The sequence below is a fragment of the Cervus canadensis genome, chromosome 1 (genome assembly GCF_019320065.1).
Source record: "Cervus canadensis isolate Bull #8, Minnesota chromosome 1, ASM1932006v1, whole genome shotgun sequence".
NCBI classification, from domain to species: Eukaryota; Metazoa; Chordata; class Mammalia; order Artiodactyla; family Cervidae; genus Cervus; species Cervus canadensis.
In genome coordinates, this window is record NC_057386.1 from 88,386,972 (window position 1) to 88,408,478 (window position 21,507).

Here is a 21,507-nt window from a genome sequence, read left to right on the forward strand (position 1 = left end):
CTAATGATGTTGAGCACCATTTTATGTATTTCTTTTCCCTTTTTTGTATCTTCTTTGGTGATTCTTTGCAAAACTTGTTTTCCTATTAGTATATATATATATATATGTTTTTCTTGGCAATAAGTTATAGGAGGTTTTTGTATATTCAGGGTTCAAGTATTTTGATCAAATATGGATATTGCAAATATTTTCTCCCTGTCTGTTGGTTATGCTTTAAGTTTTAAATTACTTTTGAAGAGCATAAGCTTATCATTTTTGTGAGGTCTAATTTATCAGCTTTTTTTTTTTTTATTAGTTGGAGGCTAATTACTTCACAACATTTCAGTGGGTTTTGTCATACATTGATATGAATCAGCCATGGATTTAGACGTATTCCCCATCCCGATCCCCGCTCCCACCTCCCTCTCCACCCGATTCCTCTGGGTCTTCCCAGTGCACCAGGCCGGAGCACTTGTCTCATGCATCCCACCTGGGCTGGTGATCTGTTTCACCATAGATAGTATACATGCTGTTCTTTTGAAATATCCCACCCTCACATTCTCCAACAGAGTTCAAAAGTCTGTTCTGTATTTCTGTGTCTCTTTTTCTGTTTTGCATATAGGGTTATCGTTACCATCTTTCTAAATTCCATATATATGTGTTAGTATGCTGTAATGTTCTTTATCTTTCTGGCTTACTTCACTCTGTATAAAGGGCTCCAGCTCATCCATCTCATTAGGACTGGGTTCAAATGCAAACACATGAAAAGCTCAACATCACTCATTATTAAGAAATGCAAATCAAAACCACAATGAGGTACCATTACACGCCAGTCAGGATGCTGCTATCAAAAGTCTACAAGCAATAAATGCTGGAGAGGGTGGAGAAAAGGGAACCCTCTTACACTGTTGGTGGCAATGCAAACTAGTACAGCCGCTATGGAAAACATGTGGAGATTTCTTAAAAAAAAGAAATAGAATGCAATATGACACATGACTGAGAAACCGATCTGAAAGACAGACCACCCCAATGTTCATCGCAGCACTGTTTATAATAGCCAGGACATGGAAGCAACCTAGATGCCCATCAGCAGACGAATGGATAAGGAAGCTGTGGTACATATACACCATGGAATATTACTCAGCCATTAAAAAGAATTCATTTGAATCAGTTCTAATGAGATGGATGAAACTGGAGCCCCTTATACAGAGTGAAGTAAGCCAGAAATAAGAAATACAATACTAACACATATATATGGAATTTAGAAGGATGTAACGATAACCCTATATGCAAAACAGAAAAAGAGACACAGAAATACAGAAACAGACTTTTGAACTTTGTGGGAGAATGTGAGGGTGGGATATTCAAAAGAACAGCATGTATACTATCTATGGTGAAACAGATCACCAGCCCAGGTGGGATGCATGAGACAAGTGCTCGGCCTGGTGCACTGGGAAGACCCAGAGGAATCGGGTGGAGAGGGAGGTGGGAGGGGGGATCGGGATTGCGAATACATGTAAATCCATGGCTGATTCATATCAATGTATGACAAAACCCACTGGAAAAAAAAAAAAAAGTCAAAAAAAAAAAAACCAAAAAAACTATAGTCCACCTAGAGGGATGGGATGGGGGAGGGGGAAGCTTCAGAGGCTTGGGATATATGTAGACATGTCTGATATATGATGTACAGCCGAACTTAACATTGTAAAGCAATTATACTCCAATAAAAAAAATACTTTAAAAAAAATAAAAAAAAAATAAAAAACTAATTTTAATCCTTACTTTTATACTTAATTTGGGATCAATTTTTGAATAAAGTGCAAGATAAACTTCAAGATTTATTTTTTCCCCTTTGGCATGTAAATGTCCAATTATTACAGCATTGTTTTTGGAAAGATTATTCTTTCCTTGTTGAATTATCTTGATACCATTGATCAAAAATAATGTAACCATATCTGTGTGGGTCTATATCTAATCTCTTCTTTCCATTCTGTTAATCTGCATGTCTAATTTTTATGGTGTGTCATACTACTTTGATGCCAATGCTTTAGCCAATACTTTATATTAAAGTATTAAAATCAGGTAGTGTGGATCCTCCAACTTTGATTTTTGTCTTCAGAATTTTTGACTATGCTATATCCTTTGCTATTCTATAATATGTTTAGAATCAACTTGTAAATTTCTGTTAAAATATATGTTGCAGTTTGTTTCTTAATACGATAAATCTATAGATCAATTTGATCCCTAGTCCAGGAAGATCCCCTGGAGAAGGAAATGGCACCCACTCCAGTGTTCTTGCCTGGGAAATATCATGGACAGAGGAGCCTAGTGGGCTATAGTCCATGCAGCTGCAAAGAGTTGGAAACAACTGAAGTGACTGAGAGCTTCCCAGGTGGTACTAGTGGTAAAGAGCCCACCTGCGAATGCATGAGACTTAAGAAATGCTGGTTTGATCCCTGGGTCAGGAAGATCCCTTGGAGGATGGCATGGCCACCCACTCCAGTATTCTTGCCTGGAGAATCCCATGGACAGAGGAGCCTGGCAGGCTACAGTCCATAGGGTCGCAAAGAGTCAGACACGACTGAAGTGACTTTCAGGGAAGAAGTTCTGTGGCCGTATTGTAGAGGATTTTTCTTTTTAGGCCACTATTTGGAAAATATACATGTTTCTGTGTCAATATATAGGGAGCTATTGTGGGGCATTCTCTTTGTCAAGATTGTCATTTTTGCTGAGATATGAAGTGGGATTCCTACTGTCTCCCTGTCATAGGATGAAGGGAAAGAGACACAGTGACAGAGAGAGATTCTTCTAAATTCTGAATCAATGAGAAATAGCTTCCTACTTGTTACAAAAGACAGTGAAGGTGCTTCATGTATCCTGGTTTCTCCTGGCACTTGAAGTACTCTGTACAGTCGTGAACTGGCTGTCCTTAGCACATTTCTAACTTTGATTCTAGGACCTCTTATGAGACTGAGTTTCATTTTTCTTACTTTTAAAATCGGGACTGTGGTTTTCAACATCTGCATCAGCTTACAAACATGAGAGACGAAGTGTGGACATAACTATGTTTATTCTCACTGGAGAATGAAGTTTGGTGTTTTTCCAACCTTACTTTCTCACGTGGGAGACAAACATACTTTCATCAGTTTTAAGTGTCCTCCCTCTCCTCTGTTCTGTCCAGACTATACAGCTTGAAGCAGGACTGCCTGTGAGAATGACTATGACCTGCTGCCAGTTTTCTGAGTTTTGGTTTTACTATGTAATACATAGGATTTTCTCTGATTTTGGAATTGTAGTGCTCTAGTAATGCCCCAGAGCACAACTTTCCTGCAGTGTATCCATTTTGCCTCTTAGGTCCCCGTGCTTTGACATACATTCATGCACAATGAAGGAGTTAAATATATCTTGTATTTATCTTTCTGTTAGCCTGCAAAGCACTCACATTAGAGAAAAACACCCTTATTGTAAGCTCTACAATTGTCAATTTTGTCAGTATTGTATGCCTTGAGGACTGATCTGACCACAACCAGTATGCTGCTTAGATTTGGCTTGGGGAAGCCATGTCTTTTTTCTCTCTTTTTTTTTTTTTAAATTTTTTTATTGGTTGGAGGCTAATTACTTCACAACATTTCAGTGGGTTTTGTCATACATTGATATGAATCAGCCATAGATTTACACTTATTCCCCATCCCGATCCCCCCTCCCATCTCCCTCTCCACCCTTTTAAGATGAAGTAGTATATCTGTGTGCATGCTAAGTCACTTCAGTTGTGTCTGACTCTTGGGGACCCTATGAACTGTAGCCCACCAGGCTGCTCTGTCCTTGGGATTCTCCAGGCAAGAATACTGGAGTGGGCTGCCATTTCCTTCTCTGTGGGAATCTTCCCAACCCAGGGATCAAACCCATCTCTTATGTCTTCTGCATTGGCAGGTGGGTTCTTTACCCATTAGCACCACCTGGGAAGGGCAGTAAAAAAAATGTGGTTAGTCAATAATCTAAACACACCTACTAGATAAGGATATATACACCAGTGTCTAAGGCAGTCATGGAACTAAGTCTAGTTGCTTCTCTTTACTGTTGAAGAGTGTATAAAGAATGACTTTGAAAGTAACCTAGCTAGGAACCAGAAACTTCAAATAATCATTAGAATAATTGTCATCAAAACAAAAATAGGCCTTCTCCTTTGCATTTTCTACTAGAATTTAGTGAATAATAATAATGAAAAAATATACAGTGGAAACAGTGCCCCCAGCTGAGTGTTAAAATCTGTTGTTAATCTAGAGCATTTAAAAAATTGAGAAGAGGGCTGCAGCTGCCTGCTGTGTCTTTCTAGTGGTATCCAGACAGCATAGTGGCCTTAGCCAATTTACAGAAAAACTCACCTGTGGACCAGGTTTTTTCATGAACTCTTTTTTCCTATTTCTTCTGTTTTTCTTATTCCTCTTGATCTCTGGTCTCTCAGTTTACCTCTGTGCATCTTTTTTTGTGTTGACCAATTCTTAAATATCATTCCATTTTTCCTGTGATAAAATAATGATGAATTTACCTTCCATCTTATAATATGCTTTTGAGAAGTTATCTGTAAAGTATTGTTTTTACATGTTACACTTGATATGTTTATTTGTCTATTTATTCATTTCAATTTGACTTTTATATCTTTGGATGAGTTTAGGACATTTAGGGACTTTTTCTTGAGCCTCCTAAGCACCAGATTTCCTCTTGTGTAGGAGTGGCCATAGCAGTAGTGATTAAATGATTAATAATAATTAAATTAATTAATATTAAATTAATAGCAAACACCTTCTTCCAACAACACAAGAGAAGACTCTACACATGAACATCACCAGATGGTCAACACTGAAATCAGATTGATTATAGTCTTTGCAGCGAAAGGTGAAGAATCTCTATACAGTTAGCAAAAACAAGACCGGGAGCTGACTGTGGCTCAGATCATGAACCCCTTATTGGCAAATTCAGACTTAAATTGAAGAAAGTAGGGAAAACCACTAGACCATTCAAGTATGACCTAAATCACATCCCTAATGATTATACAGTGGAAGTGAGAAATAGATATAAGGGACTAGATCTGATAGACAGAGTGCCTGATAAACTATGGACCGAGGTTCGTGACATTGTACAGGAGACAGGGATCAAGACCATCCCCATGGAAAAGAAATGCAAAAAAGCAAAATGGCTGCCTGAGGAGGCCTTACAAATAGCTGTGAAAAGAAGAGAAGAGAAAAGCAAAGGAGAAAAGGAAAGATATTCCTACCTGAATGCAGAGTTCCAAAGAATAGTAAGGAGAGATAAGAAAACCTTCCCCAGTGATCAATGCAAAGAAATAGAGGAAAACAATAGAATAGGAAAGACTAGAGATCTCTTCAAGAAAATTAGAGATACAAAGGGAACATTTCATGCAAAGATGAGCTCGATAAAGGACAGAAATGGTATGGACCTAATAGAAGCAGAAGATATTAAGAAGAGGTGGCAGGAATACACAGAACTGTACAAAAAAGATCTTCATGACCCAGATAATCACAATGTTGTGATCACTCACCTAGAGCCAGACACACTGTAAAGTCAAGTGGGCCTTAGGAAGCATCACTAAAAACAAAGCTAAAGGAGGTGATGGAATTCCAGTTGAGCTATTTCAAATTCTAAAAGGTGATGCTGTGAAGTATGCCAGCAAATTTGGAACCTTGGTAGTGGCCACAGGACTGGAAAAGGTCAGTTTTCATTCCAATCCAAAAGAAAGGCAATGCCAAAGAATGCTCAAGCTATCACACAATTGCACTCATCTTACACACTAGTAAATTAATGCTCAAAATTGTCCAAGCCAGGCTTCAACAATATGTGAACCCTGAACTTCCAGGTGTTCAACCTGGATTTAGAAAAGTCAGAAGAACCAAAGATCAAATTGCCAACATCCGCTAGATCATTGAAAAAGCAAGAGAGTTCCAGAAAAACTTCTACTTCTGATTTATTGACTATGTCAAAGCCTTTGACTGTGTGGATCACAACAAACTGTGGAAAAATCTTCAGGATATAGGAATAGCAGACCACCTGACCTGCCTCTTGAGAAATCTGTATGAAGGTTCGGAAGCAACAGTTAGAACTGGACATGGAATAACAGACTGGTTCCAATAGGAAAAGGAGTACATCAAGACTATATATTGTTACCCTGATTATTTAACTTATATGCAGAGTGCATCATGAGAAACTCTGGGCTGAATGAAGCACAAGCTAGAACCAAGATTGCCAGGAGAAATATCAATTACCTCAGATATACAGATGACACCACCCTTATGGCAGCAAGTGAAGAAGAGCTAAAGAGCCTCTGAATGAAAGTGAAAGAGGAGAGTGAAAAAATTGTCTTAAAGCTCAACATTCAGAAAACTAAGATCACAGCATCTGGTCCCATCACCTCATGGGAAATAGATGGGGAAACAGTGGTAACAGTGGCTGACTTTATTTTTCTGGGCTCCAAAATCACTGAGGATGGTGATTGCAGCCATGAAATTAAAAGACACTTACTCCTTGGAAGGAAAGTTATGACTTACCTAGACAGCATATTAAAAAGCAGAGACATTATTTTGCCAACAAAGGTCCGTCTAGTCAAGGCTTTGGTTTTTCCAGTAGTCATGTATGGATGTGAGAGTTGGACTATAAAGAAAGCTGAGCACCGAAGAATTGATGCTTTTGAACTGTGGTGTTAGAGAAGACTCTTGAGAGTCCCTTGGACTGCAAGGAGATCCAACCAGTCCATCCTAAAGTAGATCAGTCCTGGGTGTTCATTGGAAGAACTGATGCTGAAGCTGAAACTCCAATACTTTGGCCACCTCATACAAAGAGTTGACTCATTGGAAAAGATCCTGATGCTGGGAGGGATTGGGGGCAGTAGGAGAAGGGGACAACAGAGGATGAGATGGCTGGATGGCAGCATGGACTAGATGGACATGAGTTTGAATAAACTCCAGGAGGTGGTGATGGGCAGGGAGGCCTGGCATGCTGCAATTCATGGGATCACAAAGAGTTGGACACGACTGAGCAACTGAACTGAACTGAACTGAAGAATATTATTAGACTCTGTGAAGTACAGGTATTGTCAACTGGAAGCACTTGTCCACACAGAGGCCATGCTGTCAGATTTCAGTTGTCTATGCATAGGAAGAAATATGAACTTCAAAGGAAGCTTTCTTGTTAAGAAGCAATTTGAATACACAGAAAAATAATGGCCTGAGAAGACCAGCTTTAAGAAGGAACAATAATACACCACCATTTCTTCCTTCATGAAGGATCTTAAAGAGATGTCTAAAAAATTAGAATCTGAAGTTAGAATTTCTGGACACATGGCAGTTGAATAAAATTTAGTGATTATAGATTCCTCTATCACTATCATAATCAGTGGTTAACTTGGATGGCCTGTAGACACAGCCTTAACACTTGCAAAGATATAAATACTTTTAAAGCTTGGCATTTTTCTAATAGGTCCGATAGACAGAGGAAAGTATGTTTGTAGGAATGAACTTGCAAGTCGCTTAACTTTTATGAGGGAGTAACTTTGGTGCCAGGAGGATCTGGTTCACATTTTCCTTTCTTTTTCCTGTACTGTATGTCAATTCAGAGGGTGTAGTTCCCCACTCAATTAGACACGGTCCCTCCCCAGTGAGTTTAACACTAAAAATAAATGGGTTTCCAATCAGACTGGTGTTGTTCATTCACAAAAGGAAAATAATTTCAAATCGGAGCATGTGTCTGTGCAAACTCATACTGCTGATATGTACAAAAAAAGAGGTTTAGTTCACACATGTTTTTTATTGCCACACAGGGATACAAATGAGAAAATTAGGCTGTAAGACTTGATTAAAGTTTAAGTATTTGGGCATTTAAAAAAAAGTGTCCATGGAACAGCATTCTGACGTTTTCCCCTGGCTTTGCTTTCCTGTTGGGTAGCAACAAGCCCCTCTATAGCAAGCAAGGTTGATGCTATTGGTGCCAAAATCTCTTCTCACGTGGTATAGATCTGTCTCATTTCTCTGAAATGTGCTGTCTTGCATGTCGAAATCCTTCCTATGTTCCCTCTGAAGAAATCATCTCTAATTTGAAAACCTCTGTAGATGGAATCTGTACATTGTTTTACTATTTGGGGAAGAAGGAGAACTCTTCTTTGGATACTGGATGATAATAGATTTTGTGGGTATGACAGCAAAATGGACAGATTCTCTGTGAAAAGAATTGCTTTCCTGCTGTTATTTGAAAGAAGAAGAACAGCCCTTGTTATTGAAGGAATTGCTTCTTTTCATCAGAAATTCTGGTGCATCTAATTGACTCCAAAGATATTCCCTTTCTGTCCATGCTGAGATTCTGCCACTGGCCTGAGGTTTGAAACTGTAGATGTCCACTACCAGACCAGAAGCATTATTTTTCGAGTAGTTTCTTACTTTTTAGCATCAAAACTGAAGATATGATCACTAAAATGTCTTCTTTGTGTAATAGCTTAAAAATGGAGAGGCATTTCTGGCTAAGATGGGATTCTACATTTTGCACATTTTTTAAGAGAGGATGAGAAGCAGATTGTCATTGATTATTCATAGTATGTTCTTAGAGAGGAGTTTAATAAGCACAGTGTTCTAGAAGACACAGCTTTGGAAGGGTCACACTGCCTGGCCACATGTTATGTATTAAGGAGAATTAGTGCGATCGGAGATAATTTCTGCTATGGTGTCACGGCTGCTTGTTAGTGCAGGAGCTGGAGGGTACGTGAACTAAATGTTCCTTAGTTCTCAGGGTGGTGCATGATGCATTTTTTTGGCTCTCTCGACAAAGCCATAAATTGATTGAATGAACTGAAAAAGAAATCCAAAAGAATTTTCAGAGGGCAAGTACTCATTGGGGGCTATTCTTGACCAAATAGCTACTTGGCTGTGTTATCTGAACAACATCACATAATCTCTAATTGCTCCAGTTACTTCATAGGTCAAGTACAACTCTGTCTGTGTCTACATGGCACCATCACAACTATTTGAAATCAAAGCATTGTGTCTTAAAATCAGCTGAACTGATTATGTTTTTCCCTTGAGTTGACAGTTTTGTTTGGGTGTTGCATAGACAAAGCCTCAATAATCAGCAGTGAAACCTCATCCATTTAAACTCTACTGATTCATAATTTGTGTTAGTTTGACCTGGGTGGATCTAAAGTTTATCTTAGTACAATCTGTTAAAGACAATTAATAAAATGAATATACTAATAGTATAAACTAAACGAGACTGCAGAGGAGATTGGATCAAGATGGAAAAATGAACACATGCTCCTATTTTTCCTTCCATCTCAAATCCTTAAACACAGAAACTATTTAGATATTTAAAAATAGTAAATCTATAATAACATTATAAAATAGAGAATAACTATAATTAAACATATGAAATCAGTTGAGTAAGGAAACTGTAGCCCTTCAAGAACACAAGAGGGCAGGGCAAAATATATGAGGAGGAGTCTAGGTAACTTCTCCACTTTAAGAACATTGGATCTCAGAGATGTCTCTGAGAAAAATCACAGCAGTTAGTTGGAGTGTGAAACTGACGAAAGCTGGTGAATTGCTCCACAACTGACTCCAGAGTTCTGAGCCTGATATTTTTTCCTTGGCATAGTGAGCATGAGGATTTGGGTTAGAGGAGGGCTGGCCCTTGATGGTTTGTGATACTCAGGTAGAATGGAAAGCCTCTTCTCCTGTAAAATGATTTGCTAGTACTCCTTGTTTAGGTAGTTTGTCCTAGTCCTTTCCCATAGTGGAAAAACCACAATAAATACACAGTCATAAGCCTATAGCTGAAAGTCATCAGGCATTAGTGACGATGAACTGAATGAATATAAACACCTGAAAAAAGAAAGCCAACGAAGCACACAGGTAAAGGCTTTGAAATAAGTATAAGTAATATTCCCAATGGGGTAAGAGACCATGTCTCATCCATGAAGCAAGATATCTTGGTGATAAAAAACAATATAATTGAAAAATAATTGAATACATTTAATAGCAGATCTAAATAACTCAGGTATGAATTAGTGAGCTGCAAGATTAAGCAAAAATAATCTATATTTTATTGTTTATGTGCTATATAAATATAGCATAAAATAACAAATGGATCTATGAAAGAAAAGTTGAAATAAGCTGAAGTTTAAATGTTAGTTATCGATGTGTCTGAGAATGAAAAATAATCAAAGCGATGATAGAAAAAAATTTCCAGACATCAAGATAGACATGAGCCTCCAGATGCCCTGTGAATGCTGAGCTAGATGAATAAAAAAAGAGCCACATACAAATAGAAACATTGTGGTGAAAGTTCAAAACTAAGTAAAAAGCTATATTTCTAAAGATTCAGAGAGTAATTCAGAATCATTGTAATGAGAAATGGAAATCAGATTAATAGTAGACTTCTCATTGTCCACATTGGAGACTAGAAGAAGTGAAAGAATATCTTTAACTTATTTTAGATCCGTAATTCTGTAGATCCTTAAACTAATTTGCATTTTGCAGGGATAGGAATTTGAAATTTATATAATTTTTCAAGGTTTACAAAGGCTCAGAATGTTCATCACAGAAACATTCTACAAGATGTACTAAAGAGGTTTGTTGAAGTGAGGTGAAAGGAAAAAAAGTAAAAGGAAGATGTGAAATAGAACAAATAATGATGATAAATAATAATAAATTGATTGTATAATATTAAAATTGTAGTTGTAATTACTTAAGCAAGAATTTATTTGACACATACTGTTTTTCAGGAAGTGTTTTAGGAGCTATTCATTGGTAGAATGTTTGAACATTCATGTTACAAATATAAGGAGAAATATTGGAAGACTGATCATAATATGTGTATCTCTCAAGTCAAGGAAAAGAATGAAATGAGAAAACTTAAACAATTCTACAATAGCAAGAAAGGTACATGAGAAGCAACCAGAGAGGCATGGTTTAATAAAGAAAAAATAGAACAAGATATAAGAAACAAGACCAAAATATTAAAAGATACAATCATAATCACAATAGAGTTATAATCATATTAAAAGATTACATTCTCCCACTAAAAGATAAGGATTCAGATTAGTTTTAAAAAAGAGAGATGAGGTTATTTGATGTATATGACCTAAACTTTGTTACATTCTTTTGAGTTCCTCAACTGTTTCCTTCCCTCTGAATACACCACTCATGTCGATATGAAATCACAGACACTGCCTTTGTGGACTCTAGAGAGAGGCATATCTCAAAAAGGATTTTGCCAGATAGAGTTGAGTGTAGTCTGATATGTAAATATAAACATACCAAAAAAGGTTTTTTAGGAAGCTACAAAGTATCATCAGTGTGGATTAAAAGAGAGAGTGACAGTTTAATACTTAAAAAGACCTTTTGATCCTTTGTGTTGTGTGTGGGTATTAGTTATTCTGTTGTGCCTGACTCAGTGACCCCATGGACTGAAGCCCTCCAGGCTTCTCTGTCCATTGGATTTTCCAGGCAAGGATATTGGAGTGGTTTGCCATTTCCTTTTCCAGGGGAACTTCCCGACCTAGGTATCAAATGTGGGTTTCCTGCACTGCAGATAGATTCTTTATCAAGTGAGCTACCAGGGAGGGTGGTCAGTCACTAACTTGTGTCTGACACTTTGCGACCCATGGACTGCAGCACGCCAGGCTTCCCTGTCCATCACCAACTCTTGGAGCTTGCTCAAACTTAGGTCCATCGAGTCAGTTATGACATCCAATCATCTCATCCTCGGTTGTCCCCTTCTCCTCCTGCCTTCAATCTTTCCCAGCATCAGGGTCTTTTCCAGTGAGTTGACTGTTCACATCAGGTGGCCAAAGTATTGGAACTTCAGCTTCAGCATCAGTCTTTCTCGTGAATATTAATTTCCTTTAGGATTGACTGGTTTGATCTTTCTCTGCAGGGGATTCTCAAGGGTCTTCTCCAGAAACACGATTTGAAAGCATCAATTCTTCTGTGAACAACGTTCTTTATGGTCCAACTCTCACATCTGTACATGACTACTGGGAAACCCATAGCCTTGACTATACAGATGTTTGCCTGCAAAGTGATGTCTTTGCTTTTTAATATGCTGTCTTGGTTTGTCATAGCTTTTCTTCCAAGAAGCAGATCAATTAATTTCACAACTACAGTCACTGTCTGCAGTGATTTTGGAGCCCAAGAAAGTAAAATCTGTCACTGTTTCCACTTTTTGCTTTCTATTTGCCATGAAGTGATGGGATAATTTTCCATGATCTTAGTTTTTTGAGGGCTGAGTTTTAAGCCAGCTTTTTCACTCTTCTCTTTTACCTTCATCAAGTGCCTTCTTTGTTCCTCTTTACCTTCTGCAGCCCCAATATCTGAGGTTGTTGATATTTTTCCCAGCAATATTGATTCTAGCTTGTGATTCATCCAGTCCAGCATTTTGCATGATGTGCTCTGCATGTCAGTTAAACAAACAGGGTGACAATATACAGCTTTGTCATACTCCTTTACCAATTTTGAACAAGTTTTTTTCAAGTCTGATTCTGATAATTGCTTATTGACCCACGTGTAGGTTTCTCAGGAGACAGGTAAGGTGGTCTGTTATTCACATCTCTTTAAGAATTTTCCACAGTTTGTTGTGATACACACAGTCAAAGGCTTTAGCACAGTCAGTGAAGCAGAATTAGATATTTTTCTGTAATTCCCTTGCTTTGTCTGTGATCCAATGAATGTTGGCAATTTGAACTATGGTTCCTCTGCATTTTTTAAACCCGGCTTGCACATCTGGAAGTTCTCAGTTCACGTACTGTTGAAGCCTGGCTTGAAGGATTTTGAGTGTAATCTTATTATGCTGCAAAATGAGTGCAATTGTCCAGTAGTTTGAACTTTCTTTGGTATTGCCCTTGTTTGAATAGGATGAAAACTGACATTTTTCAGTCTTGTGGCCACTGCTGAGTTTTCCAAGTTTCCTGATATGTTGAGTGCAACACTTTAACCTCATCATCTTTTAAGATTTGAAATAGTTCAGCTGGAATTCTGTTACCTTCACTAGCTTTGTCTATAGTAATGCTGCCTAAAGCCCACTTGACTTCATGCTCCAGGATGTCTGGCTCTCATGAGTGACCATGCCATTGTGGTTATTACAGTCATTAAGATATTTTTTTATAGTTCTTCTGTGTATTATTGCCACCTCTTCTTAATCTCCTCTGCCTCTGTTAGGTCCTTACCATTTCTCTCCATTATTGTGCCCATCCTTGCATGAAATGTTGATATCTCCATTTTTCAGGTGGCCAAAGTATTGGAGTTTCAGCTTCAACATCAGTCCTTCCAATGAATATTCAGGACTGGTTTCACTTAGGGTGGACTGGTGGATCTCCTTGCAGTCCAAGGGACTCTCAAGAGTCTTCTCCAACACCACAGTTCAAAAGCATCAATTCTTTAGCACTCAGTTTTCTTTATAGTCCAACTCTCACACCCATACATGACTATTGGAAAAACTATAGCTTTGGCTAGACAGATGTTTGTTGGCAAAGTAATGTCTCTGCTTTTTAATATGCTGTCTAGGTTGGTCATAACTTTTCTTCCAAGGAGCAAGCATCTTTTAATTTCATTGCTGCAGTCACCAACTGTAGCGAATTTGGAGCCCCCAAAATGAAGTCTCTCATGGTTTCTGTTGTTTCCCCGTCTATTTCCCATGAAGTGATGGTATGGCATGCCATGATCTTAGTTATCTGAATGTTGAGTTTTAAGTCAACTTTTTCACTTTCCTCTTTCACTTTCTTTTTTTTTTATTTTATTTTATTTATTTATTTATTTTTTTATTAGTTGGAGGCTAATTACTTCACAATCCTCTTTCACTTTCATCAAGAGGCTCTTTAGTTCTTTGCTTTCTGCCATAAGAGTGGTGTCGTCTGCATATCTGAGGTTATTGATATTTCTCCCAGCAATCTTGATTCCAGCTTGTGCTTCAACCAGCTTGGCATTTTGCAAAATGTAATCTGCATATAAGTTAAATAAGCTGGGTGACAATACATAACCTTGACGTACTCCTTTCCCAATTTGGAACCAGTCTGTTGTTCAATCTCCAGTTCTAACTGTTACTTCTTGATCTGTATATAGATTTTGTCCATCTTGCATGAAATATTCCCTTGGTATCTCTAACTTTCTTGAAGAGATCCCTAGTCTTTCCCATTTTATTGTTTTCCTCTATTTCTTTTCATTGATCACTGAGGAAGGCTTTCTTATCTATCCGTGCTGTTCTTTGGAAATCTGCATTAAAATGTGTTTATCTTTCCTTTTCTCCTTTGCCTTTAGCTTCTCTGTTTTTCTTAGCTATTTGTGAACCATTGTAGTTCACTGATTTTTAAAATGTCTACATTCACTTTTGCCATCTCCCTCTTGACCACATCCAAGTTACCTTGATTCATGGGCCCAACATTCTAGGTTCCTATGCCATATTGTTCTTTACAGCATTGGGCTTTACTTTTAATGCCAGACACATCCACAACTGAGTGATGTTTCTATTTTGTCCCAGCCTCTTTATTCCTTCTGGAGCTATTAGTAATTACAATCCACTCTTTTCCAGTAACATATTGAATATCTTCTGATCTGGGAGCCTCATTCCAATGTCATATCTTTTGTCTTTTCACACTATTCATGACGTTCTCACGGCAAGAATACTGGTGTGGCTTGCCAATCCCTTCTCCAGTGGACCACATTTTCCCAGAAGTCTCCCCATGATCCATCTATCTTGGTTGACCTTGTATGACATACCTCATAGCTTTATTAGTTATGCAAGCCCCTTCTCCACAACAAGGCTTTGATCCCTGAAGGGGTTTGATCCTCTAGCTTTCTACAAACATGAAACAGGTGGGAAAAGACACTTATCAACCATTGATGGCATTTTCTCCAATGCTTTCTTTATATATGGCCATGGAAGAGGAAGAATATCCCAAAGAATGGAGCTAGTAGTCAAGGAGAAAAATGGACTGGGAAATTTTCTCCTAAGAAATAGGACTTGGCCTAATTAAGAGACATTTTCTATCCCATGGTAGGGCATTCTGTCCAGAGTGATTTAAAGTAGCTCTAGACCAGTAACTGCTATTGCCTTTCATTCTTTCCCTCTTGAAATGGTGATGCTTATTGCAGTTATCCTTTCCATATCCCACCATTTATGATGGATATATGAGAGTGTGGGTCATATATACCCTGATTAAGAACAGAGAGCTTCAAGAGACCTTCAGCCCCATGAAGAAGAAATGAGAGCTTTTTATTACAAGCTACTGAGTTTTGGAGTTGATTGCTATGCAGTATTATTGCAACAGAGATCAAATACAATGGGGATTAGTAGAAAGAGTAGTTAATAGATGTATGTAAAAGAAATCAACCTTGAATATTCATTGGAAGGACTGATGCTGAAGCTCCAATACTTTGGTAACCTGATGCAAAGAGCTGACTCATTGAAAAAGACCCTGAAGCTGGGAAAGATTGAGCGCAGAAGGAGAAGGGGATGACAGAGGATGAAATGTTTGGATAGCATCACTGACTATGGACATGAATTTTAGCAAGTTCTGGGAGATGGTGAAGGACAGGGAAGCCTGGCGTGCTGCAGTCCATGGGGTTGCAATACTTAGCAATTGAACAACAACAGCAACAGTCTGTTAACATGGGCTCGCTGATAATGTGACAACAAACAGCCACGATATCTCAATGGCTTATAACCACAGAGGTTCGTGTGTGGCTCATGCGGTGTGTCCAATGAGGGTTGCCTGTGACTAATTCAGGACCCAAGCTGATGGGGCAGCTACAGCCTAGAACATCACTGGTGTCATGGCTAAAGAGGAAAGTGATGACAAAGCATATGATGATTCTCAAAGCTTGCAGCCAAAAGTAAGAAAAGATGATTCTGGTCAGATTTCATTGCCATAGGAAATAATATAGCTACTCTGAAGGTCAGTAGGGTGGAGACGTTGTCTTCCCACAGGGTGGAGACGTTGAGTCTTCTCACAGGGGAGATCAGATGTAATAGGTTAATAACAAGTTTAAAATAAGAAGAACAAAACCAAATTGTTATGCTAAATGCGTCCTACATCGTTTCTGCATAGATTCTGACAGTTGTGATAAAATGTTAATTATTATTGTAATTACAAGAGAAAAATTCTTATAGTAAGTCAACGTCAGCTTCCTTCATGTAATTGCAACCTATATTGTGGCATGTTCAGTCAATACATTATGTTGAAATTTGGGGACTGAAAGTACAGCCCTCACTTATCCCACTCTGCCTTTACAAGCTTTCTGCATTTTCAAGAGCTGTCAGTTACAAGCTTTCTGTGGTAGAAAGAGTACTATGTTTTGAATATTCAAATTCTGGCTCCTTTTTTTCCTATTTGAACTCTCTGAATCTGTATTCTTAACAGTAAAATTGAGGAGAGTGATATCTCTACTTTCTTGCATATCTGTGAGGATTAAAAAGGTTTCACTTAAAATGTCTGAACATTGGGGTGCTCAAAAACAGCTGTTGGTGTTGATTTTCTTGGTGGTCTTGTTCTTATCTAGGAAATTTCTTGGATAATCAGGGTGTTGTAGATAAATACTTGATTATTATATGTATATGTATAAATATATATGTATGTGTTACACACACAACATTCAAGTAGGTAACAGTAACATAAATCTCCTTTAGTATAGTGATACTCAAGACCCAAATAATGACAGTCAGATACTTGAAGTTTTGAACTGTTAGCCTATTTAATGTTGGAGAGGGGAAAAAAAAAAAAAAGAGGAAATTTAAAATACTCATCAATCAGAATAATCCTTATGGAGATAATCTTTTGGAAACTACATTACCATTGTTGATGAGAGCTAGAGGAACTTGACTTTCTATTTTAAAAAATCTATAGGACAGATACTTCAGATATATTTGAGCCTGTTGTGAAACTATATTATCATAATAATCCAGCATCACTCCAAGGAGTGTACCATCTACCATTTAGAAGACACATGTATTATTTTCACAACTGCCATATGTAGAATTTTGTCAGATTCCTTACCAGTATTGTTTCTTCTCTTTTTTCTATTATTTGAGCTCTAGGCAAGATACACTATGGCGCTCAAAATCCAGAAAATTTTTGCTCAAAAGAAACCCCTGAAAGTCCAGCATGCTGAATGTGTCCTCTCTTTTGAACTCAGGGGAAATTCACATGGAAAGTGTAGAGTAAAAAGAAACATCTTTTTTAGAGAGAGAAAGGTTTGCCTGTGATTTTGGAAGCTGTGTCCCTTGGGATATGACATGATACGAGCTGAATCACCTCTGGAAAGGTTTCTTGTAAAATCAACCAGTCATGGGCTACTCAGCATTGTTCTGGCAGTGGTGGGGTTGCAGAAGCATGGGGCCTCTTGGACTCTCTCTCTAAGTAGTTTCCAATCAAGATAAGAAGTTATAATAATAAATGCTATTGCAAAACCCTAATGTAATACTGTGTCAAATTAAGCAAACATGCTATAAAAATTCAGAGACGAGTACAGTGAAGGCTTGGAAGAGAAGTGAAGGGTCAAGTTAACCTTGAACAGTCTATAATGCTCCAAGGTATGGGAGGATCATGAATGATGATAGAGAGGTGAACACTAGTCCATTAACAAATTATAACCAACCTAAGTCCATAGTTCACATCAAGATTCACTCTAGGTGTTGTGCATTCTATGGGTGTTGGGCTAATGTATAATGACATGGGCTTCCTTTGTGGCTCAGCTAGTAAAGAATCTACCTGCAATGTGGAATATCTAGGTTCAATCCCTGGGTTGGAAAGATCCCCTGGATAAGGGAAAGGCTACCCACTCCAGTATTCTCGCCTGGAGAATGGCATGGACTGTATAGTCCATGGGGTTGCAAAGAGTCAGACAGGACTCAAGGATTTTCACTTTCACTTTCTTTCTCTAATGAGAGAAACATTATGGTGTATCCAACATTATGGTATCCAACATTATGGTGTCCTACAGAATATTTTTACTGCCTTAAAAATTCTCTGTGTTCTACCTGTTCTGTCCCCCACCTCCAGCCCTGACAGCTACTGATATTTATATGTATATATATATATATGTATAGTTATGCCTTTTCCAGAATGTCATGTAGTTGTATTCATATAGTATGCAGCATTTTCAGATTGTTCTCTTTCATTTGTCAATATACATTTAAAGTTTTCTCATGTCTTCCCATGGCTTGATAGCTCATTTCTTTTTAAAACTCAGTAATATTCCAATGTCTGGATATACTGCAGTTTATTTATCCATTCACCTGAAAGACATCTTGATTGCTTCCAGGTTTTGCCAGTTATGACTAAAGCTGTTATGACCATCCATGTGTAGGTTTTTGTGTGGACACATTTTCAACTTCTTTGGAGGAGTACCAAGGAGCTGGATTATATGATAAGAATGTTTAGTTTTATAAGAAACTTGCAAACTAATTTCTAAAGTGTTTGTACTATTTTGTATTCTCACCAGCAGTGAATGAGTGTTCTTACTTCACATCCTCCCCAGCATTTGGTGTTATCCTTGCTATGGGTTTTGGTCATTCTAGTAGTTGTGCGGTGGTGTCTCGTTATTGTTTTAATTTGCTTCTCCCTTATGCCAAATGCTGTTGAACATCTTTTTATATGCTTATTTTCCATCAGTATATCTTCTTTGGTGAGGTCCTTTACAGACTTTTGTTCTGTGGTTAGATCAGGTTATTTTATTTTTGTTGAGTTTTAAGAGTCCCTTTTGAGTAAAGAGTTATTTAGGATAATAGTCCTTATCAAGTGTCTTTTGCAAAATATTTTCTCCCAGTCTGTGTCTTGTCTTCTCTCTCTCATTTTTTTTTTTTCCGGCAATGTCTTTTGCAGAACAGAAGTTTTAAATTTTAATAAAGTCCAGCTTATCAATTATCCTTTTCATGATCATGCCTTTGGCATTTATTAGGTTTGCATTTTTGAAATAACATTCTGATTGCAATGTGAAGAAAGGTTTGGAGGGAGATAAAGCCAGATACAGGATACAGGAAGAGTGGTTGGAATGCCACTATAGGTATGTGGAGGGTTGGTTATACAGAAAGGCTGAGCATAGCACCTACTTGATCCTACTTTCCTGTGACCAAGGAGAAAGTCAATTAACCTGCAGGCCACTAAGAAAATGTCAGATTGCCCTGTGGAGTTGTACAGTACAAAAAGCATCTTGACATTATTTGGGGAAAAAAAAACCCACTTTATGCCAATCAGGTGTTATTTGCCCACATTAATCACTAACTCTGTGCCCATTTCCCTCTCTAGAAGCTTCAGCAAATGAACAGAAACTCTTCTGACTCAACCTTTTCTTTCTGTATTTCTTTGGAATGTTATCATTTTTCTAGAATATACCAAAAGTTAAAATAAACATGGCTGGTATGAATAAAGAAGCAGACTTCCAAAGTAGGATTAGGAGTCCAGTAAATATCACATTTTAAAAATAGACATTCATTATCTTCAAGCTTTCTCTGGCTTACTCACATGTGGTACCAGGCAATGCCTTGCTGGATTGTCCCATCACGTGTATTCCAGCCTTGGTGGACACATACCAGACACACATGACTTTTGAATCATGGAGTAATCTGAGAGGCCCATGAGGTCATTTTGAGCTTTCTGCTGTCAGGGCTGCAGTGTTCTTTACCAAAGAGCTTTAAGTCCATGGCCTAGTTGAGGCTGAAACAATTCTTTCTAAACGGCTCTATCCTTCTTCTCTTAGGCTCCCTCTTTATCCTAAATGAGGTTTGTGAAATGTTTCTTTTTTTCATTCTTCATTCTTTTGAGGTCCTTCTTTGTCAGTTTTTTTTCCTACCCGTTATATGGAATTTAATCTCATCCTTTTGTTTTCTGGTGTGTCTGAAGCTTAGGCAAAAACAGGTTGTTGTTGATTTCAGCAACGCACATCAGGGGAGTTTGCCTTTGAAATGTTCCCTTTGCTAGATGGTCCGAGAATCTGGTCACGGGGTTGGTATATTGTACTAGGTAGTCCTTCAGGGCTAGTTGGAAGCCTTCTCTGACCCTGCTGTCCACCTGCACAGGGCTCCTTGGCCACATTTCTCCCTCTGCAAGTGCATCTCCTGGAACTACTCTTTGGAAAATTCTAGTCATGGGTAGCCAAACTAAAGCTATTTGTAAAGTGGGGTCCTCTTCTCTGTTTTCATGTAAGTGGAAAACCTCCCACTTCGAAAATCTACAATTTTATCCTGCCCAAACTTGATCTGCTTTGTTATTAGATTCAAAAGAGCTTTATCTCTTAGAGTAAAACTTCAACAGAGTGTGCGTACTGAAAAGATCATTGGTGTGATGTCTATTGGTTTGTAAATCTGTGTGCATGTGAGCATGTGTGTGTTCAGTTGTCAAGTCATGTCTGACTCTTTGTAACCTCATGGACTGCGGCACACCAGGCCTCCCTGTCTCTCACCATCTCCTGGAGTTTGCCCAACTTCATGTCCACTGAATTGGTGATGCCGTCCAACCATCTCGTCTTCTGTCACCCTGTCACTTCTGTCACAAAGTCGGCTCTTTGTATCAGGTGGCCAAACTATTGGAGTTTCAGCTTCAGCATCAGTCTTTCCAATGAATATTCATAGTAGAGTTCCTTTAGAATTGACTGGTTTGATCTGCTTTCTGTCCAAGGGAATGTCAATAGTCTTCTACAGCACCACAGTTTGAAAGCATCAATTCTTCAGCCCTCTGTCTTCTTTATGGTCCAACTCTCACATCCATACATGACTACTGCAAAGAGTACAGCCTTGAATATATGGACCTTTGTCGGCAGAGTGGTATCTTTGCTTTTTAACATACTGTCTAGGTTTGTCATAACTTTTTGTCATAATGATTGCCAAGAAGCAATTGTCTTCTAATTTCATGGCTGCAGCCACAATCCACAGTGATTTTGGAGCTTAAAAAATAAAATCTGTCACTGCTTCCACTTGAAACCCTTCTATTCACCATGAAGTGATGGGACTGGATGCCATGATTCTTAGTTTTTTTAATATTGAGTTTTAAGCCAGCTTTTAAAATCTCTTTCACTTTCATCAAGAGGCTCTTTAATTCTCCTTTACTTTTTACCATTAGGGTGGTATAAGTTGCATATCTGAGGTTGTTGATATTTCTCCCAGCAGTCTTGATTCCAGCTTGTAACTCATCCAGCCTGGCATTTTGGATGATGTGCTCTGCATATAAGTTAAATAAACAGAGTGACAATATACAGCCTTGTCACACCCCTTTCTCGATTTTGAATCAGTCAGTTGTTCCTTATGTATAAGATTCTGACTGTTGCTTCTTGACCCGCATACAGGTTTCTTAGGAGAAGGTATGATAGTCTGGTATTCCCATCTCTTTAAGAGTTTTCCAGTTTTTTATGATCCACACAATCAAAGGCTTTAGCATAGTCAGTGAAACAGAAGTAGATGTTTTTCTGGAATTCTGATTTGTAAATCTGTCAGAATTTAAAGAGTGAAATGTTTCTTTCATATTGACCATTGTTTCCATCCTTAAGAGAA